This window comes from Mixophyes fleayi, chromosome 9 (assembly GCF_038048845.1).
Source record: "Mixophyes fleayi isolate aMixFle1 chromosome 9, aMixFle1.hap1, whole genome shotgun sequence".
Taxonomy (NCBI): Eukaryota; Metazoa; Chordata; class Amphibia; order Anura; family Limnodynastidae; genus Mixophyes; species Mixophyes fleayi.
This window is the reverse complement of record NC_134410.1, coordinates 79,795,941-79,819,715: the sequence shown is the minus strand read 5'-3', so window position 1 is coordinate 79,819,715 and position 23,775 is coordinate 79,795,941. Positions and strand designations below refer to the sequence as shown.

The following is a 23,775-nucleotide window of genomic DNA, read 5'->3' as shown; positions in this document are numbered from 1 at the left end:
AAATGTTCCATTTGTGATTCAAACAGGTATATCATTTCTGACTCATAACTATGAAATCTGACATTAGAGTTGTTTCAAGAGATGCAAGTACATAAAATAAATAAATAAATAATTAGTGACCCTATGATGAATAGTATCCTAAGATTTTGCCATAAACCTGAGACCCTGAGTCTCTGGGTCAAACTCTGGAAGTATGAAAATAGCGTTGCAAATAAGCTCTTAGAAAAGTGTTACGGCATTGTAGTAATAATAAAACACATCTACCACCATTCATTTTATTTTATTTAAATGTAATAAGATACACATCTTTAATTCCGTTTGTTAGGATAACTGAATATTTGTTCATTCAGCAAAACGAACAGCGAACAATGAAGTAGCGCGGGTTAACCTGGCCTATACTATAATATACTGTACATTCAGCCCGAGTGCGGAATCCTGGGAATTGTAGTTTTACTTGCTGCTCAGGGAAACGGCTTAGATTGAATGCTAACTACAACTACCTACATGCCCCGGGCTCCAGTCTATCAGTGGCTGGCAAAAGCCTCCAGTCACAGTCTAGCTCGCACAAAGGGCCCTTCTGCGGCAGGTATGAGGTGAGCTTATACTAGATGCGTATATATGTGTATGATAGTTGAATGCATAATGTGTTAAGCAACTATATGCTATATGTATTTTATGAAAAAGTATAAACACTTATTAGTGTATTAATAAATACATGTATATACCTATATCTGTGTAATTAATGTTTATACATTTGTATATATTATATTAATTGGGTATGTATAGTACATACTGATTTGTCATAGTCTGTAATTTGTCTGTAGTGCATAACATGCATTATTTTTCATTGAGCTTCCCAATTGGAAAATGAGCAATATACTACCTTTAGATTAACTCCTAATATACTGAACTGTCTATTGTAACATTCAACAGATTTTCTCACAGTGTCACTTAGTGGGGTTTCCACAAATTTAATTTTGTTCCTATGTCACTGAAGCATTTTTCCAAAATTTTGCATGCATAACATTTAAATAAATACTGCATTATATTGGGAAAAATGTTTTGATATTTAATCTATATATTTTTCTTGTGTAACTTATCAGCATGTTATTTTATAATTTATTTTATCCTGCAGATGTCACAGTTGCTATAGTTATCTATCATAAATAGGCTTATGTATCTTATGTGTCTGAAAACTATCAAATCATTCCATCAAATCAAATAAAAGATAAAACAAAATTCACAACCTAACTTCCAGCAATGGCAGTACACCAGGGCTGCTCCAGAAATAATACAGCAAAGATGCATTACTAGCAAAAGTTTCATACAGTGAGCTTTATGTAACATGCCAAATATGGAGGAAAGAGCAGCACATTTCCAATATATCCACAGGATGAGTGAGGATGGAGCTCGGATGCTCAGGCATGTTAATGCTTCACAAAACGGAGCACTACGGCTCTATGTACAGTAGTGTTAGGGTCCATAGTTAGTAAGTTGAAAAACATTACATTGATCCAGAGGAAGGCAAAACAACTCCTAAGGTGACAGTTGCAGTGTAGCCTCCCAGTGGTGAGGGGAAAGATTGGTTCCTGACTCCAAAAATTTCGTAAAGTTCCTGAATCAATCACCCCCGTAATATCCTCTACTATTTATAACTACAGATACTATTTCTTGTAAGACGTTTTTTACCCTGTTGTAAAGTTAATAATAAAATTAATGGCATCCAATCCATTTTAAAACTAGAGAAAAACACACACAATAGTTCAGACGCTAAAAGGTGTATAAGATAATAAATTATTTTTTTATCATTTATAAAAATAGAAAAAATTCCCAGTTGCTGTATCAGGCAATATTATTTTTTCGTCCATATGTAACACAGTAAGAGACCAACTTGCAAAAACAGCACTGTGGAGTTTCTTAAGTAGTTTTCAATATAATATAACTACTAAAAAATATAAATATATAACACACTGAATACCGTTTATTGTGAGTCTCAAAATTTTATATAGACAATAAAACAAAATGTTTGTTGTGATTTTTTTATGTGTGCTTTTTATATGATTTGTATGAATTGTATTTTGGTATTTAATATTTTTTTAAACGTATTGGTGTTAATCTCAAGCTAATTCCTCTGAAGGGAGTAATAGCTGCCTTTACATTTGTTTTAGGGTCTATATAAAATCTGATATACACAAAACGGTATTCAATGTGTTCATTTTTATAATTGTTATTATATAGAATACTTCTTGAGAAAAATCCTATTGCTGCTTTTGCAAGTCGGTATTCAATGAATTTTTAAATTGTGTTAGTGTAGTTGTCTTCACACCTTCATGTGTTAAAGAATTCTACATCTTAACCACCGTTATAGTAAAGAACCCCTTCCTATACTGAGCCATCATTCACAATTGCTAACATCTTGTCCACTGAATGTTTCTTGGAATGAAAAATTTGTCAGACAAATCTTATTTGCGCAGTATTCTAACCTCACTTTATAATTTAACCCCTGCTTTCCCTTTATTGAGATAGCCTGTGTCTGAAACCTCTCCAGTTCTTGTATGTCCTCTTTATAATGTGTTGGCTAATACTGTACTTCATATTAAAGACGTGATCTCCCTGTAAATTATACAGTGGTAATACAATATCTTCATTACATGCATTTATTCTCCTTTATATACCTCCCAGGATTATATTTGCATTTGCAGCTGCTTACTGGCACTGTGTGCTGCTATTCAGCTGTCGATCAACTAGTATTCCCAAGTTCTTTTCTATTTCGGTTTTCCCCAATTTGATTAAATTTAATGTGTAATTACAATGGTCTAGGTGCACATCTCTACATTTATCTGTTTTAGGCAGTATAAGCAGTTATAATGCACTGGCAATGTTTAGGTTATACAGAGACAAATTTCAGCCACAATTATTAGCTGTTTTCTTCAAAACACTATATCTCTGTATCCATGCTTTTCAATCTGGCAAGGACCTTTTCATTTGATCATCTCAACACCTCAAATTCCCACTTGGAAGACTTCTCTTGTGCTGCACATTTGTGTGGAATGCTCTGACTTTTAGCTGATTCTCTGACATTAAGATTTTAAGCAGTGTCTGAAAACACACCTCTCTATAAAAGCTTGTCAAATTTCAAGCTACTCTATTATCTACCAACCACCCATCTCACCTGCTCAACACACAATGCACACACTACTTTTCTCTGTGATAATTCTTTAATCTTGTATTTCCTTAGGTGCCTTGCTCAAAGCATTTATTTGTCTAAACAGAAACTAGCTTAAATGGCCTACTGAGCACTCTTAAGCAGGGGTGTAACTTGTAATTTGTGTGCCTTATAAAATAACTTATAGGGCCCCCATACCTTTTAGCGAAGTGAAAAACTCACATATACACACATGGAGCTTTGACAGGGAAGATGCCGGCCCCCCCACACCCACCCTCAGCTGTGGCCCAATAGCAGCTGTACCTCCTACACCTCTCTTTGTTGTGGCTGTTCCATTGCTCAAAATGTGTATTTTTGCCTCTTGTCACACTTCCCTTCTTCATTGTTTAGCTCATAAGCTCATTTGAGAGCCAGGCAGAAGAATAATGTATTTAGATGATGATCCTCTTTCACATTTTCTAATTAAGCAGTACATAAAAAAATAATAATATATATATATATCCCAGATGACATGTCCAATTTTACCATGTATTGACTACATATCAACCTGTTAGAATCCATTAACAGAGCGTGAATATACACTACATGGTCAAAAGTATGTGGACACTAATTCTAATTAGTGTGTCTGGTCATTTCATCCACACTCATTGTTAACAGCATACAGCCATGCAACCTCCATAGTCAAACATTAGCAGTAGAAGTAGAATTAGCAGAGTTGTACTGAAGAGCTCAGTGACTTCCAACATGGCACTGTCATAGGATGCCACCTTTCCAACAACTCAGTTTGTCACATTTCTGCCCTGCTAAAGCTGACCCTGTCCACTGCAAGAGCTGTTATTGTTATCTGGAGCAGCACAGGTAGATAATCAATCATCCGAAATCCCAGTTGGAACCCTACCAGAGGATGATGTTCTTGGGACTGCTGATGGACACCTCTCTCCAACGAGTTTACTTACCAGAGCAGAAGATTCACTTGGTTCAGAGCTCGGTCCGGTTACTTCTGGATTATTCTATGCATTTGGGCATGCGGGTCCTAGGATTAATGGTGTCCACGTTCGAGACTCTTCCTATGGTCGGTTCCATTCACGTGTCTTCCAGTGGGATCTTCTGAGATAGTGATCGGGATCTCCTCATTTGAATACCCAGTAGATTCGACTCTCCGAAAGGGCCTGTCTGGCGCTGGCATGGTGGCTTCCTCAAGAGCATCTGATGAGTGGCAGGTCATTTGCTCCATGGACTTGGGTCATAGTAACGACGGATGCCAGTCTGCGAGGATGGGAGGGTGGTGGTTCTCCATCTTCGTCTTAAGGGTCTATGGACCGACAAGGAGGCTCTGTTACCGATCAGCATTCTCGAATTACAATCAATGTTGTTAGCCCTTCAGGGAGCACAGGCTTTCCATCAGGGAAAGCCAGTTCAGCTTCAATCGGACAATGTCACAACGGTGGTGTATGTAAACCGTTAGGGAGGAACAAAGAGCTCAGGGGCTATGTAGGTGGCGGAACAGATTCTGGCTTGGGCAGAAGCCTGTGTTCCAGCAATATCCGCAATTTTCATTCCCGGTTAGACAACTGAGAAACGGATTATCTCAGCAGGCACGCAATCCTTCCAGGAGAGTGGTCCATGCACCCTCAGGTTTTCCAACAACTGGTCAACAGATGGGGTCTTCCGGATCTGGATCTGATGGCGTCCAGCCACAACTATCAAGTGCCAAGATTTTGCACTAGAGCCAGAGATCCTCTGGCGGTGGCGGTGGATGTGATGTCAGTAGCAGCATAATTAGTTGTTAACTATTTAAGTGCCAACTCCATGTGCCCTCATACAACCCCATGATGGCAGTGTCCTCCAGATGGATTCAGAGAAAGAGATTTAACGCAAGTACAAAAATCTTTTTTTTCAATGCAAACACTGGGCCTTGTTTACAAAGTGCAAAATGGCTGAGACATGGTGCAAAAACTTATTTGGTAACATGATGTGCTCTGATGAGACTAGATTTCCACAAAAGTACATTATGGCAGTATTTGTACAGAAGCAGATGTTCAGAGGACTAAGGACATTCCTTGCCAAGAATGGAGTAGTTGCAGCTAGAAAAAGGGAAAAGACACATTTTAAAGACATATTTTGCTTTGCGGAAGGGAGTACTGCAATTTTCACTCTGCAAAATCACCTACATTTTTGCAACAGCTGTGAGCTGGCGGAGTTCCAGTCTAACCCTTTACTTTTACTGCGGGACATGTTGCACCTTCCTGTTGCACTTCAGTGAAGAAGAAAATTTCTAAGTACACCAGAAGCAATGTTAAAAAAATAACACAACACACATAAAAGTAGGTGCACTTCTAGTTTGCAGAGGCATCTCCAAAGACTGCACTTTGAAGTGAACTGGGTAGACCACATATTTGCACCGATGCAGAACCAAAGCGATTTGCAGTGTGCATTCATGCAGGCCACTGTGTTCCCCAATTCAGAAGCAGCATCGGAACCTCTTTGTTTGGGTGCTGGCCATATTAATTTAGAAGAGAGGTGGTCAGTGATATGCTAGTTAGTATTTTACTACTAATACTAGTGATGTAATAATGCAAGATGTGAATGAGGTCCCCCAGTATCCCAGTAGGAAAAGATAAGAAAATACCAATAATAGTATTAATAAACAGCAAACAGAAATGCCCCAGTGTCTCCTCATCCCCAGCTCTGCAAAAATGTGAAGAATAGATGTGATCTCACGCCCACAAGAAGACTCAATCTCCCAATGTTTGCTGCCCACCCCTTTCCCTTTGACCCCCAGCTGCCACCCTAAGGAATTTATTTATGTACAGATGGAGCATACCATTGTTCCTTGGCCCTAAAACTGCTATAGACTTTGAATAAAGTGCATTTTAGATTCACTTTTCTGCATCTAACGAGCAACCAGTCCAATTGGCAGATTGAAGCTTCAATAAAACAGCACTTACATAGTTCAGTGATCCTCAATATGTTGCTAGAATTAATAAAAGTTATGTCTTACTTGAGTCTATTGAGCACCCAATGTAAGCAGCATCTAGTGGATATATGCAGCTGCATAGTAACTATATGAACCATGCAGCCGCTGCTTGTAACTTCAATCTGCCACCAACATTAGCTGTTTAGCTTTATGTCAGGTTTCAACATTTTCTGGTCAACCAGGGTTGAAAGAGAATGCCAGGGGAGAGAGAAAAAACACAAAGGGTTTTGAAAGGGAGACCGAGAGAGCACCATGGAAGGAGAGAGAGAGAAAGAGAGACAGGCCAACAAATGGAATATGATAGAAAATAACAGTGTGTGCCTTTAAGCATGTATTTATACATAAGCTGTATGTGTGTTTGTAAATATATTGTCTGTATTACAGTCTGTGTAACTAGGCTGTAATTAGTCACTAATAATTAATTTTAAATCATAACAAAACTACTTTCGTAAGACGAAATAAGAAAAGGCATAATCAGGGACGAATCATAGTGTAGTGTGTTTTGTTTTGTTTTTTAAGGTTGTAAATCAGCCCAATGTTGGAAAATTGCTCACCTGATTTGATTGTGCTGACAGGTGCAACTCCAGAAAAGGTGTGTGAGAGATTTTTGCCCTATTTACATGAAGCACTTTGGCCAGCTACTCTGTGTAAAACAATTTTGCCTTGGTACCATGACACATGCAAAAGGAAAAAAAGAAGAGATGCCTTACAATAGTGTAATTCTATAACTGGATCGTTCCAGGCAAATAATAAATATATTGCAATCACCATAGGATGTGGCTGGTGTGATGGTAGAAACAATTACTAGCTGTCAAGTGTACCATACTGCAGTGTATACATTGAGTCTCACATATGCAGTGGTCCAGATCTCTCAATCCAACTATTTAAAATGCAAGAAATTATATTTACAAAACTCAGGGTGTTTCAATGCACACATGCTTCTTCTTCAGGGAAAGGAGGTCCTATTTACTAGTGCAAGGAATTCCCATGTGCCTTATATGAGGATACAGAAGGTTAAATTCAATTGCATTTATTTTAATAAAATACTAATCACAATAGCTCACATACTAGCTTATGTATTTAAAAACAAACTCCAGGGAAATAAATAATAATAATGCATATATTTAAACCATAAGGGTTTAATGTTTGAATAGTCAATGGGACTCCCTATTTCTTACTATTTCAAAAACATGTTGTGTTAATCAGAGGCTACCCATCTGTGGTGAGAACAGGGTGTAGGGCATCATAAAAAAAAGGTTAAGCTTGCTTGGTGCCCCCTTTCATCAATACTTAGTAATTAGGAAATGTAACTGTACATACTGTAATTATGCGTATGCCTTTTTAACAATATCCTGTTCTTAAATGTAGCCAGGTGTGTTCCTTTTGTGCAGCTAGAGGTCTTAAAATGCCCCCTAAATGATTTATGGTCACTTGTGGTCAACAGGGCACCCAGCTGACCAGAAGCACCCTGATAAGTTGTGGCTGCTCTAAAGTTTGCTGGACTTCCTCTGCTGACAGTCAACAATGTTGAGCTGTAAGTGCCATTCAGTCCAGAGCAGAAAACCACAGAAAAAGACTACATGGAGTTAAACTGGGGCTTGGCCAGGGACTAATGTGATTATGCTCCTTTTGTCTGGTAAATGGATGCCTGTTGTTCAACCTCATGGACAGCTAGACTGCTCAAAGTCATTGACCACAGGGTGCTTGCTATCACTTCAGGGCCAGGGGTGTTTAGTTTACAGCCCACCCACCCCCCCATAAGCAGGTACAAATCACCCCACCAACACTCTTATGTTTACATAGTTCTGATTAGGTGTTATGGCTCCTTTTGGTCATGGATTGGCAGATTGTATCTGTAACTCTGATCATGGAAGTCTCCATGGACCCTGTCACACTTTGTGAGTCTGTCCAAAGCAGAGACATTGGACTTAGTCCCTACCTCGATAGTAAAGGAGCAGAAGATTGTGCATTAGCAGCCGGGATAATGCTCCTTTGGGAAGGATTGTAAATTAGGCGGTAGTATGGTAAACCATCTGGCATTTGTTCTGTAAAGTATTATAGTCACTGACTGTGCTGTAGGCTATAAAGCTTTTTTGTGCTAGTAACCACCTGTTTGCCTAAGGGTACTGGGTCTGGCAGGCAATCCAGTTTGCTGACAAGGCGAAAGAGCAAAACAATCACACGGTAGCACCATACCACTCAATTGGAATAACTTTATTGAGTGGAGAAATGGAAATGACTAAAATGGTGGGATATATTTTGTTTGGTTAATGTCTGTTTATTGAATAATCTATGTAAATTTTGAATGGTGCTGCCCAGTCTTTCTCTGCTTAAGGCTACACACCATGAAAGAGCAGATCATGCATTTAACATTCAAGAATGATTAACATCATGGTGCCATGTACATAGTTTTATATTCAACTCAATTGACAAGATTGATCAACTTTAGCACCTGAAGAAGAGTGAGGAGCCCCCCGAAACGCTATGCACTTTGTGATGTCCACTTGTCAGGGTAGAATAAACTAGCTCAGATGACTACAAAATGTCTGCAATCTGCAATTTTGTATAGCCTTACACAGAGAAAAATTGGGACTTGGAGTAAACGGACAAGAGGAAATCATGTTGTTTGAGACCATCACTGTCTCTATTGATAGAAAATAGAGGACTGAAACTATATACATTGTTATATTTGAATTAAATGGTGCAACGGATATATTGAATTTTACAAATACAACATACTCAGACCCACAACTCATCCAGGAAGTAACCCTTGTAACTATGGGTATAAAATACCTTATGCAGTGACATCTAAAGCTACAAATGACTTTTCTTATTTTCCAATGGTGGAAAAATGATACTATTCATCCCAGTAGAATGGATTGCAGTTTTTTTTGCATATTCTGAGACAGCTGGGGCACATGATTGGTAAATATATTTTAAGGTATGGGACATTTCAAATTATATGCCAATGTTTCATTAATAATATTGTGTAAGCAATAAGTCATAAGGTTTACTTGTAAAGCATCTGAGAATGGCATTTTTGTTAGCAAATTCGATTATAGCAAATTCTATGATATTAATTTAATACACTCCTCTTGTTTGAACCCCTTTATTCTCTTCAAGTAAACTTTAATTAATGATTTCAGCTCCTAAATATCTAATCAAGATTTTGAAATTGCACCTCAAAATCACAAGCTTGCATGCATTTAAATTATATCATTATAAATTGGGTAAACAAAATATTGGCTAGTCATTTCTTGTAAATGACCACTATAAATATTTAGTTATCTAGGTATCTGTCTAAAAGTGTTTTGGAAATAGTGGTGCATGTTTCCCCATTGCTAAGTAAAACATCTAGATTATTTTGGTAGAGCTAATTTTGGAGGTGAAAGTGATCTTTACATCATTAGAATTTACTCAATGAATAATGTAGCTTGATATTGTGCAATTCCAAATGAAAGTAACATCAATATACCTATGATTCAGGACCAAATTAACATGAAAAGAGATATTCACTTTTCTATAATGGTCTTCGAACATCCCTTTCAATAACTTGGCATAAACTGTCCTCATCGCAGGTAAAGGTAATACCTGTTTTGTTTACAAATGTATGTCCACAAAATGGGACAATTTTTTTTGTCAGGATTACTCAAACTTTCAAGGGCTCTCAGAAGGTGGTAAAATAAATGATCACTGGGATCAATGATGATGAAATCTGTTTAATCTTTAATTAGAATTTTTTCTTCATAGGAAGAGTATTTCAAACCATATAACTCTTTTTGGTAGATGAAGGGGGGAGGGGTTTTCCTTTTAACTGCATATAGTATTCCCTGAGCGGTAGATTGGCTGTATGCTTCTCGGGAGTTTTCGAGATGGACTGACCACCTCCATTTAAGGTAGAGTCTAAAGATGCCAATTTATGCATTTTCCCTATCTCCTACTGCTTTATTCTTTAGTTTCTTGCCTTTTGATCCTTACAGGACTAAGAAAATGAGTAATTTTGGTTAATAGATAGGCTTCCGTGATGGTTATTGTGTAATGGGGAGATCTAAAAAAAATGGACGATGCTGAGGTCATTGAAATGTTGCTTTGTTGTTCAAGAATGTTGACTATATTGTATCACGATGCAAACTTACCTTCCTCGCTCCAGCGCTGTCTCTCTGATCACACCCACTCTGACTGTGGGTGTGCAGCACGTCCGGGCTGTCGCATGACCGCTCCTCAAAATCTCTAGACTATTTTAATCTTCTCTGACACTGCAGTAGTGTATAGTTATACTTCCTTTGCTGTTCATGGAATTTGGACCTTGGCTTATTTAGATTACCTCTGTTTGGATTCTGAGTTTGTACTATGCTGACAGTTCTGTGTACCTGTTCATGACTTGTCTGAGCTTTCATTGGATTTTGACTTTATATTTCTGGCCTCCCAGTGTACTAGTTCCCTGCTCGTCTGACTACCTGTTGTCTCCTGCTGCCTCTGTCACATCTCCATGTTGCGGCAGTCCAGAGGACCGTGTCCTGTGAGTTACCGTCAGCAAAGCCCATCCCGCCTTGCGGCGGTTCCTGGTGAAAACCGGAGGGGCATGTTAGACTCTGCACATCTGGTCAGCCAGCGCAAATGTTGATTAACACTTGGAATCCATTTCACTTTGCACTTTCCGTGATATATCAGTAGTTAAGTTAGTTGCATTATTTCCATATTTCCAACTGGAGTATTTTGTATGCAATACTAGATAGAGAAGAAACCACTGTTGGAGGTAATATTAAACCAGTTCTTAATATTTTAATGAAGTCAATGCATTCACCGGATCAGTTCTTTGATTAATAATCCTGTTTGCACTGTATATTTACTATTATTGAAGTTAAGAGTGGATGGTTACATGTTTGCTTATGTATGTATTGTGAAACCAGTGGGTCTAATAAAAGTTGGACTTTACTAGGATACTTACTGTTATCTCTAGGTGGATCTTATACTCGACTGGGCATTAAGTGTGATAACTGGAGTAGATGATCTTTTCCAACTATTAGTGCTATCACTTGAGTAATCTAATTTTTCCCCACAAAGTTTTTTAAAATTATTACTCAAAATGTCAAATTTGTCTATTTCAAATTTGTCTGTTTTTAGGGTTAGCTTTCATTAGAGGATGATTTTTTTTTTTGTATGGTTCAAAGTATATTGTATTAAAGTAATTTCATCGTTTTCCAGTAATCATTGTCTAAGCGATTTGTGTGGTTTCGAAGCACAAGCAATTTATTTCACAAAAGCAAAAGTTTAGCAGTTCAATAAATAAGTACAATACAGTACAATATAGCCAATACATGATACATATTAAAGATGTTACATTAAAGCAGGAAAGTATAAAAACACTGAATACATTACATCTTCCTTATAGGGTTCACCCAGATTCAATGAATGCACCCATGCTCTCACGTTGCCAGCATCAAAGAGATAGAAGAAAAGCCAGCATGCTTGTATATACTTGTACAGATAATACTTAGTGAGGTCTTCATTGGTCCAGGGTTAATGATATTCCAGTTCCTTGCAAGTTATAGGTCAGTTTATTTGATCCTTACAAAGGGTGAGGGGAAACTTCCCCCACCCTATTGTTCCCATGATTTGACCCTGAATGACCAGTTCAAACTGACCCACACAAAAGTATTTTTGAGCATTAATCTCATATTGCTTGTATCTTGCGATCGCTAGATGCGATCGCTATTCGGTCAACACCGGGTTAATGCTGGTGAAATAAGCTTTAATATGAGACCAAACTTAACTTATCTTTTAAAACACCTGAACCATAAAAACCTTTACTACAGTATTATATATGCATAAATAAACAATCTAATACATTTTACTAATAAATTAATGTGGATTGGAACCTTAATAAATATGAAATATATATAAGTGAATGTGTAAGTGCGAGTGTATGCGTGCGTTATTTATAATGCGTTTGCGTCATGAAATGCAATCGCACGGTAAAACAATATTAATCAGTATACTTTCTTTCATCCAATTATGCGACTTCGACATCTCCACCCTTTGATAGTGCAATAAGCTATCACCTTAAAGATTTTATATGCAGGATCTCAGTACCACGTTTCATTGCTCTGTAATGTAAGTCCCCTTTGGTGTATGACCACGCTCTCTGTAGATCTCTGACAGGTTATCATAAAAGAGAGTCATAATCCTAGAACAATTTTACTTTTACTATAGAACATATACCTCTGGAGCTTGGAGATAATCTTATGTATGCCCTTCAAGGGTGCAATAAAACATGTAATGCATTATTTGGAATGGTAGAGGGTACGATAGAACATGTTTCAACAATATAGAATATTCTACTACAGTTCTTCATGTCTTAATAGGTTCATTCGTCCAAAGAATGTCTTTTAGTTCAGACAACATTTAGATAGTAGATGTTCATCAATAACATCATCCTATGTCTATCAACAATGTCATATACGATCTACTTTAGCTTGAGTTAGTATATACACTCTAATAATGTCATCAGTTCTTTTCATCAACACTTGTGGGGAGGGCTATTGTCTGTTTTGTTCTTCCCATTCTCCCAATGCTCAAGTTTCCCCGTAGCAGTGATCAGTTTGCCAAATATTGGGAGACTCCAAACTAAGGGACCTAGCTGTCTTACCTTTCCCCTAGTGACCTCCCATCCCATTATTCAGGTACCTGAGGAATATTTTAGTGGAAAGAGAACTAGTCCTACTTGATATAATCTCTGAGGAACGTGAGAGCACACCCAGCACTTTTTGGTCTACAACCTTAAACACCCAAGAATGATAATCATTCTCAAAGATGCCTGCTCAAGTCCGAATATTACTTTACTGGCATTGATGGATGTACCTCTCTTCAACTATGGGGGTCAACGTACTTACGGACGTAATACTACTCAGGCAATAGCCCCTCGCACTTTCTCCAGGTTCCAAGGTTTCCAAATTTTTCCTTTACCCCTGAATTAAATAGAGTAATTGGCTGGACCGATTGTGCTACCAACTTCTCCTTCATCCCCAACTCCTCAATATCAGTAACTTATCATATTATGTTGTGTCTTGTGGCAAAAATCCTACTCCAATGTTCTACACAGAGATGCACATCTGTATGTCTAACCTCCAGCAATCTCCTGACCACCCTTTGTGCATATATATAAAGGCACATTTTGTACAGGAGACAAAAAGGCAGATATGCTATCTATAAAACATGAATCATATTTCCACAAAAAAAACAAAAATCATTTCTGCTTAAAATTAGCAGCTTCTATACATATAAAAACAAACCCCTAGCTGTTTCTGTGACATGTCAATCTAGTGTGTGTATCCCTGAGTCCGTATGATGTCACAAACGTCTTAGCCCCATGAATGAGACCGTGTCTACGTCTTTTTGTATATCTATACAAGAGAAGAGAGATATACTAACAGAGATGTAAAGAAATGAGAAATAGGAGAGCAATGATTAATAAGAATACAAGGATTTGAATACAAGGATTTAAAAACAAACAGAAATGCAGAAAGGGAGATTTTACAGCAAACATGAAAGTTGGATTAGACATTATGGGAAAATGGCTGTATTTATTCCACTAATCCACTTTTCTGTTCGCTAAACTATGACCCCTCCCCATACTTAACTAGGGGGTCTTACGTCAACCGTTCAATCCAATGTCGTCCGTCATTAGTTCATATGGAACTTGGTATCACCATAACTATATACCTTTGTGATAAACTCCCTAGTTTATAATAGAGAAGTGAAAAATTAACTCTTGGTGACTTATACTTAGTATCTCATGTGTGTTTCTATCTGCAATACATAAAACGACATTTTAGAGCAAGGTATGTACATACTTCATTTTTGAATAATGACTCGCAGCCAAACAAATTATCATGAGCCACTGCAATCTAACACAAAGAGTGTTACAATGATCCATTTGTTAATTAATCATTCAAGAGTAATTTTTACACTTCTCCATTCCACCCTTTAATCACTAAGTCTATATTTCTTTTGTTTACCCTTATCTATGAGAAAGAAAAGACAAGATAGTTATTTTTAAACAACAAAGGAAACAAACATTTTCATTCCTTACCAACGGTCAGGAAAGCAAACATATGACAACATAAGACAAACAAGCAATAGCAACGAAGAATACTTTTAAATCAGTTTCTTTCTACCCCTGCACACTAATACTTACCATTAATTAGTATTTGTCTTGCCTGGTCCTAATTCCTAGCTTTCACTCTAAGATTTTTTTTGCAATCTTTCCTCAAGTGTCCCTTCTTAAGGCAGTTAAAACACTTCAAAGATTTCTGTTTCTTTCGTCCCTTATAGTGGTTTTATAAATCTGATGTTGCGAATGTAATCTTTCTAAAGCCTGGATACCCACCATCATTAGCCTATCACTCTGCGCTTTTTCCTTTTTACATATGTTTTTATCATGTTCTACGGCATGCTCTCTAATTTCATTTACTGAGAGACCTCTCCAATTATGAAAGGAGGTTTGTATCCAGGTCTTTAGATCCTCCCGGAGACCATTCATTAGTACTGTAACAGCTACTTCCCTGTGTTCCACATTTTCCTTTATATCTGGTATCCCCGTGTACTTAGTCATGGCTGTTAGAGTCCTAGCAAAATAGTCAGTTGTAATCTCACTACCTTTTTGTTTGAAAGTGAAAATCTTTCCCCATTCCACTATCACTGGAAAATATATGGCCAACTGTGTGATTATACGTCTAATATTGTCCTGATTATCATCCTCGGTTAAGGATTTATCCTCCTCCAATATACAATCCTTAATGAACTTTTGTATATCAGTATCGAGAGGAAGACAGGCTCTAAACACCACTCGCCAATCTTTATTAGTAGGCTCATGTGCATTACCTAAATGTCTAATAAATTTCTGACACTTGGCTAAATATTTTCTAGGATCAGGGAAATAAGACATAACTGTAAATAGTTCCGTCCTAGTCCATGGAAAATGCATTGCTACATGTTTTATGGGAACTACACCATCTCTGTCTGCCTTCCCATTGGGAACTGCTGTTGGGACAGGATGCAGAGCTACCAAATCACTACGTTCTGAACTAGTTGCTGGAATTGCTATTGCAGTATAATGAATGTCCCCCTTTCTATTAATTTCTATATTCTCACTGATTTGAGCCGCTGCCCCTGCTGGTGGAACCGTTCCCTTTCCTTGTCCGTGTACTGCTTCTTGTATGTTACTGGCATGGGCAATGGCTAAAATGACGGTGGGTACATTTTCTTCTTCTAAAACATTACTCTCATCATAACTTAAGACATCATACAAATTACTCATTACATTTTTAAAATTTTTGGTATTGGCTGTACTTACCGCCCTGACCGCATTTGTCGGGGGCGCGCTTGCGTTCAGTTCTCCACACTTTGCAACACTCACTTCCGGTGAGCTTACACTTTGCGCCACGCCTACTTCCGCTGAGCACGCACCCCCTTGCCTCGTGTACTCTTCTTGCTGCCACAATTTTAAACAGTCATCATGTTCAATTCTCGTTTTTGTTGATTTAATCAACCGCACTTTATCTGTAACATTATTTAACAACTCTGACTCAAAACTGCCAATGTTTGGGAAAGGTTTCACACACTCCCGGGTCATCTTGACCCATTTGTCGCAGTACGCCGTTGCATACGCACCATATTTATTATGCATAACATACTTTGCCGAACCAACCGGCCATTCCCTAGGCAGCACACAATTGGCCATCTCTTCTTGGCCGTGGACCATTTCAACAGGTATGTCCCCTCAAAAATATCAATGCCTTTCCTAGTTTGAGTACTTTATAACTGTTAGCACCCGATACCCATCACGAACATCAGTGGTTGCAGCGTATTTCCTCCCACATCTCCCAAGTCTCAATCACGGCTGCACAATCAACCATGCGGTCCGATCGCACCGCTTCCAGATACTAACTATCAGTAACACCCCATAGATTGTACAAAGCAGATATTCGATTTAGCAACACTAGATGATATAAAGGTATAAAATATTTGCGTTCTCATCCCACCCTGTGTTGGTAAACTGAAATCCGGCAGTTTTGTGAATCTTTAAGCAATGTGCCTTTTCGAGCCTCCAAATTATTAAAGTAATTTCATCGTTTTCCAATAATCATTGTCTAAGCCAGTGGTTCCCAAACTTTTGCAGTTCGCGGCACCCCTCCAAAATAATTATTGAGCAGTCCTGTGTTAGAAGAAGTTGGGTCAAAAAATTGTAATAAGTATTTAGGTCAGGACAGAAATACTTATTTAGTTGTATGCAAAAATGCCCCCTCTGCATCCAGACACTCTGCCCTCAGGCACTCTGCCCCCTCTGCATCCAGACACACTGCCCTCTCTCACACTGCCCCCTCTGCCCTCTGTCCCCCCTTCTCTGCTCTGTTACGTTGTCCCCCCTCCTATGCCCTCTCTCACAATGTCCCCCTCCTCTGCCCTCTCACACGCTGTCCCCTCCTCTGCCCTCTCACACGCTGTCCCCTCCTCTGCCCTCTCTCACGCTGTACCCCTCCTCTGCCCTCTCACACGCTGTCCCCTCCTCTGCCCTCTCACGCTGTGTCCCCCTCCTCTGCCCTCTCACGCTGTATCCCCCTCCACTGCCCCTCTCACGCTGTGTCCCCCTCCACTGCCCCTCTCACGCTGTGTCCCCCTCCACTGCCCCTCTCACACTGTGTCCCCCTCCACTGCCCCTCTCACACTGTGTCCCCCTCCACTGCCCCTCTCACGCTGTGTCCCCCTCCACTGCCCCTCTCACGCTGTGTCCCCCTCCACTGCCCCTCTCACGCTGTGTCCCCCTCCACTGCCCCTCTCACACTGTGTCCCCCTCCTCTGCCCCGCTGTGCTCCTCCTCTGCTCTCTGTCCCCATCCTCTGCTCTCTGTCCCCATCCTCTGCTCTATGTCCCCATCCTCAGGTCTCTGTCCCCATCCTCTGCCCTGCTGTCACCATCCTCTGCTCTCTGTCCCCATCCTCTGCTCTCTGTCCCCCTTCTCTTCCCCGCTGTCCCCCTCCTCTGCTCTCTGTCCCCCTCCTCTGCTCTCTGTCCCCCTCCTCTGCTCTCTGTCCCCCTCCTCTGCTCTCTGTCCCCATCCTCTGCTCTCTGTCCCCATCCTCTGCTCTCTGTCCCCATCCTCAGGTCTCTGTCCCCATCCTCTGCCCCGCTGTCACCATCCTCTGCTCTCTGTCCCCATCCTCTGCTCTCTGTCCCCCTTCTCTTCCCCGCTGTCCCCCTCCTCTGCTCTCTGTCCCCCTCCTCTGCTCTCTGTCCCCCTCCTCTGCTCTCTGTCCCCCTCCTCTGCTCTCTGTCCCCATCCTCTGCTCTCTGTCCCCCTTCTCTGCCCCGCTGTCCCCATCCTCTGCTCTCTGTACCCATTCTCTGCTCTCTGTCCCCATCCTCTGCTCTCTGTCCCCCTCCTCTGCCCCGCGACGGATTGGTAAGTTTCTGTGTTCTTTTTTTTTATGGCTGGCCCGTGGCACCCCAGTGTCACCGCCGCGGCACCCCTGGGAGCCGCGGCGCACAGTTTGGGAACCGCCGGTCTAAGCGATTTGTGTGGTTCCGAAGCACAAGCAATTTATTTAGCAAAAGCAAAAGTTTAGCAGTTCAATAAATAAGTACAATACAGTACAATATAGCCGATACATGATGCATATTAAAGATGTTACATTAAAGCAGGAAAGTATAAAAACACTGAATACATTACATCTTCCTTATAGGGTTCACCCAGATTCAATGAATGCACCCATGCTCTCACGTTGCCAGCATCAAAGAGATAGAAGAAAAGCCAGCATGCTTGTATATACTTGTACAGATAACACTTAGTGAGGTCTTCATTGGTCCAGGGTTAATGATATTCCAGTTCCTTGCAAGTTATAGGTCAGTTCATTTGATCCTTACAAAGGGTGAGGGGAAACTTCCCCCACCCTATTGTTCCCATGATTTGACTCTGAATGACCAGTTTAAACTGACCCACACAAAAGTATTTTTGAGCATTTATCTCATATTGCTTGTATCTTGCAATCGCTAGATGCGATCGCTATTCCATCCACACCGGGTTAATGCTGGTGAAATAATCTTTAATATGAGACCAAACTCTTTATCTTTTAAAACACCTGAACCATAAAAACCTTTACTACAGTATTATATATGCATAAATAAGCAATCTAATACATTTTACTAATAAATGAATGTGGATTGGAACCTTAATAAATATGAAATATATATATAATAGCGCTTTCATACTGCCGCCCCGGCAATATCCAGGGTTTTTCAAGCCGGGTTTTTGCAGGGGCTCGGAGCGTCCCAGCTCAGAAACACCATTCATACTGCACCTTGGACCCGGGAATTACCCGGGTTGACCCCATTCATACTGCACAAGTCTGTGCCCTGGCAATTTGTGGGAGTCATCACCAGAGCAGTTTTCATTGGCTGAAAAATGGTGATGTCATTGAAAGGTGACTGGTTTTTTGACGCATAAAGATGATGCAAAAGTGGGTGGTGATTGTTTACTAGCTTGATCTGCACTCCACCATCCACCATTTCTCCTAAACTCCTTCTCGAATCTTCCACGGGCTTCCACCGATGACATCATCCTCCAGAGACAGGCAGACAGCCAATCAGCTTGTTTTCTGTGCAACCCGGGTTGAAAAACCCGGGTTGCACCATTCATAGTGCTGGCAACCCGGGTCCGACCCGGGAATTACCCCTCGATAAATCCCGGGTTGAAGACCCGGGTTTTTAGACCCGGGATTTTTGACTTGTACCATTCATACTGCACCAAGACCCGGGTCGTTTGAGCTCACCCCGGCAAAAACCCGGGATCTTGGTGCAGTATGAATGGGGTATTAGTAAATGTGTAATTGCGAGTGTATGCGTGCGCTATTTATTGTGCAATTGCGTCATGAAATGCAATTGCACGGTAAAACAATATTAATCAATATACTTTCTTTCATCCAATTATACGACTTCGACAATTGCTATTATATCGCCTTCAAATAGCTTTTCTCTTTAATTTTTCAGAATGATTGATGCATGTCAATGTTATAAAAGGAAAAAAATGTTTACTGCATTAATATTTTTTTGTTAGTTATGTGTGTTTCATAATACTTAAAAGATCTGATTTGTCATTATGTGTCAACCTGTCAAATGCAAATGGTGCATTTATAAATGTTAACTATATTATATTTGGTAGATACCCCCTGATGAATATGCAAATGTAATTTGAAATGCATTAAAGTCTGGAAGAGGAATCCAAATTTTATTATATATATATAATATAAATTACTCCAGAATATATTGATGCATTCCACAGTCCAGTTATTAGTTAACCTGCAGTTGTAAGGAACAACTATAAACTTATTGAAGCATAATATGCAATGTTAAGACTTGGGTGGCTAGAAGATGCAAACAAGGCAGACAATAGTTCAGGCTTAGGCTGAGTACACACACTACAGAAAATTCCTCTTGATGTGATATCATTAACGATTTTTCCAAAGACTGAAAATCCCAATCAACATGCCAATTCATAAATACACAATATACACATTTTACATGATTTGCCTTCAGATCTGTGCTCTTCATCTGTCATAACAATCGGCTGAATAGATCATGACTCTTTAAAGTCCATGGAGAGTGTAACGCTTCGGTCCCGCAAATAATACCTGTCTCGTTACCCGCATTTTATTCATCTGGAAACTGCCATGTTCCAGCATCAGAGAAACTTCATTCATTCAGCTACATTCAGTTCTGCACAGGTGCAAGTCTATTGCACTTCTGGACCTCCCTCCTCTTGTCATTGGCTGAACATTCCTGGAGCACTATTTAAACCTCCTGGATTCACCTGTCTGATGCCTGTTCTTCAAGCTCACTACCTGTAGCCTGTGGTTCTGGTTCCTGTTCTCCCTGTGGTTCTCTGCTATTCCAGCCTGCTCTCTGTTCGTGGCCTGTGCTCAATCATCGCTGCTCCAGTACCTATCTTACCATCTCCAGTATACTTCAGCGTGACAGCTCCGGTTCTCTTATCACTACCACTCAGAGCCGCTACTACACCTGTGACTCATCAGCTGTTACTACGAGTTACCTCCGTTACTTCAGTTTGCTCTCATTCTCCTGCTTTGTTGAACTATTGCTGCTCCAGCACTGCTACTACCATCTCCAGTGTATTTCATCGCGACAGCTTCAGTTCTCTCATCGCTACCACTCAGAGCCGCTACTACTCCTGTGACTCATCAGCTGTTACTACGGGTTACCTCCGTTACTTCAGTCTGCTCTCAGTCATGGCTGTGTTGAACTATCGCTGCTCCAGTACTACTATACCATCTCTGATGTACTTCATCGTGACAGCTCCAGTTCTCTAACCGCTATCACTGTAAGCCGCAACTGCCTTGGTGACTCATCGGCTGTTTCCCTAAGCTACCTCTGCTTTCCCGTGTGTGCTCAGCATAACTCCAGTGCTGTACTCCCGCTGTTCCAGTATCTCTACCAATCACTCCTGGATACACCATTGTGACAGTTTCTGCTTTTTCCCTGTTATACCACAGGACATCCGTTCTCCTAGTGCTTCGTGTGTTCCTGTTCTGTCAAAGTCAGCAAATTGGATAAAGTCATTTCAATTAATATCGAGCAAACTTGATTGTCTTTGTCTGAAATTATGCGTAGAGCACGCTACGGTGTGAAAGGGAGTATCCAGCAGCAACACGTGGCAATAACAGTTATTACACTTTTGTATACATTCGCACAAACACACACATTTGTAAATAGTACACATTAATCGTAGTTGCAACACATAGTTATTTATGTCGAAATATAGTAGTGTTTATGTGTAATATTATAAGTTATATGCATATTAGTGATACATATGGTTCAGGTTAAAGGAAATGTGTCATGTCTGATATCATATTAATCCCCTTTACATCAGCAGCTGACTGGTGCATTCGGCGAAGAGATCGCACATTGCATACTCTAGTTATTGATGTTAGGGAATAAACCTTTAATATGATGCTGACTATATAAATGCTAATAGACTAGTTGTAACTGGAATCTTGGCGGGAAGAAAGGAGCACATCCCCTGGAGAGATGACCCCCACCTTTGGATTCTTTAGTTTGAACTAGCCTATGACCTGCAACCCCCTGGACCTTCCTGAAGCCTGGACCAATAGAAGCAAGCCATACCATCTGCATTGTTTTACTGTATTTCTGTTTGCATATAAGCAGTAGCTTTCATCTAGTGTTCAGTCACATTGACCACAGACTTCAGACCTGAATGACTGTTCACTGGATCCAGGGTGCCTGCGATAAGTAACGGCTGTACTTATTATTATTTTGCTTGAATTATTCTGCTACTTTTTCAGAATATATATTTGTGCGTTGGAAACACAATCGAGATTCGACAATCGTTATTGGATAGCGGAAAAACGTGCATAACAGTTCCCATATCATGTACCTGTGGGTTTTAGTTTCTACCCGCTTCGCCTGCCTCCTCCAAACCGTTCTGCTGTTCACCCACTCACACGACCGCGACCTGCAGGTTTGGTGCTACAAAAGACCATACCTCCTTGCGGAGGTTCCTGGTGAAAACCACCTGCCTGTTAGACTCCGCACCTGTGGGTGGGCCAAGTCATGTTCAGCAGAGCCTAGGGATCTATTTTCCATAAGCCAACTGTGACAGAGTTCAGCCTACACTGCTGGTCCTGAGTGCATACACACTGTAGAATTGGAACAACATTGTTCCATCATTTACAGAGATTTTTATAAAATCAAATCAAACTATACAATGTACTTTGGAACGATAACCTTTGATGGTGGTAGCGTACACAATAATGCAATAAAATATTAGGAATAAACAAAGAAAGTCTCTTTCTACCTAAGAAATGATCATTTTGTCACAGCAGACTCTTAAGACATAAAACTCACATCCTAATTTAAAAGCTCAGATCACATTAACTTTCCAAGAAGGCATTTCCCATTTGAAGATACAGGGTCACTCAAAAACACTCTGAAAAGTGAATGCAGAACTGAACAGGACCTGGATTATGAGAGCAACATTATTTCAACTATGTATTGCTTCCATATGTGTAGTCAAGTCGTGTAGGGTTTGACTGCAACTGCTAGAACATCATTTAACAGAAAAAAGGAAGAGAGGTCAGATTGTGGCTTCATTCCCAGTGGTAAACAAACTGCTAGATCTGTTAGATCCCATATGGGATATATTGATATGGGCAGCATGGTGGCGTAGTGGTTAGCACTTCTGCCTCACAGCACTGGGGTCATGAGTTCAATTCCCGACCATGGCCTTATCTGTGTGGAGTTTGTATGTTCTCCCTGTGTTTGCGTGGGTTTCCTCACACACTCCAAAAAACATGCAGGTAGGCTAATTGGCTGCTAACGAATTGACCCTAGTCTGTGTCTGTGTGTGTGTGTCTGCCTCTCTGTGTTACGGAATTTAGACTGTAAGCCCCAATGGGGCAGGGACTGATGTGAGTGAGTTCGCTGTACAGCGCTGCGGAATTAGTGGCACTATATAAATAAATGGTGATGATGATGATATAAGGGAGTATGTAAAATTCCACTTATCCACCCTCCTATTCCATTAAACTAGTGAGCGGGGTTTAACCAACTAAACCAATTACCCTGACCTTGATGTTTACTAGCAAAATTTGCTTTCAACTTCTCAACTTCTTGTATGTACTGATTTATAACTGCTTAAAAGTCATCGGTGTCTTTGGTGTAGAATAAACAACACTGTACACCAAACTGGGTGGACTATGTAAGGCAGTAGCCTCCACCCTGGGCTGTAAGGTAGTCCAGCACTAATTTGTGTTGAATGATCCCTTTCTGATCATTTGTAACGCTTCTCCAACGTACAGCGTACATACAATATGTTGTACTGTTTTGTGCATGTTATGTTTAACATGTGTATATTTTTCCAGTGTCATGTATGATCACAGTATGTGTGACACAATTTTCATTTTAATGCATGACAAAGAAAGTGTAAGTCTCATTCAAAGTCAATATCTCCCCCTTCTGCGCTGGGAAAGAGTTCATGCAAGTCCAGTAATATTCCACTTGTTGTCGTCAGTTTGGTAATGCATATAGATGAGTGCTTCACTCCATGGCCTAGTCCCCGATGTAGTAAGGCACCAAAAGGGAAGCACTGGTATCAGCAGGCTCAAGACCCACATAAAGGACTTCATCCTTCTTGACAGTTCATCCTGAAAAAGGGAAGGGAAAATAGGGTGAGTCTCAACATCTATCAAGACATAACAAATGCCCTATAGATGTAATTTCTCCTTTGTCTTTCAGTGTGTTTTCTAGCCAGCAAAATCCACACCTTACTCCTGATACCTCACAATCCTGCTAAAGTAACAATAACAATTTGCTTCACATGTACTACAACTCACTAGTTCTAATACCCTTTAATAAACAGGATATACAATCTATAACATCTGCTTTGTATATAACACTGAATATGTCTTCAAAACAATTTGATCATAAATGTTTGTGTTTGTGCACGTCAAATATAACTAACAAAAACATCTTAAATGTTTTAATCTCCTAAAAGTTTAATCTCTTACCACCCTCCTGATTAACAAAACATATATACAGCCTG

The 23,775-nt window shown here is 40.0% G+C and overlaps 1 protein-coding gene across 1 annotated transcript in view; it reads left to right on the top strand.

Moving 5' to 3' along the window:
- Positions 1-536: 536 nt before the first annotated feature.
- LOC142100768 (uncharacterized) overlaps positions 537-23,775 on the top strand; it is a 43,448-nt gene continuing 20,209 nt past the window's right edge. Inside the window, exon 1 of the mRNA XM_075184574.1 lies at positions 537-593. The gene's annotated coding sequence lies outside the window, so the exon portion shown is untranslated. The remainder of the gene's footprint in view (positions 594-23,775) is intronic.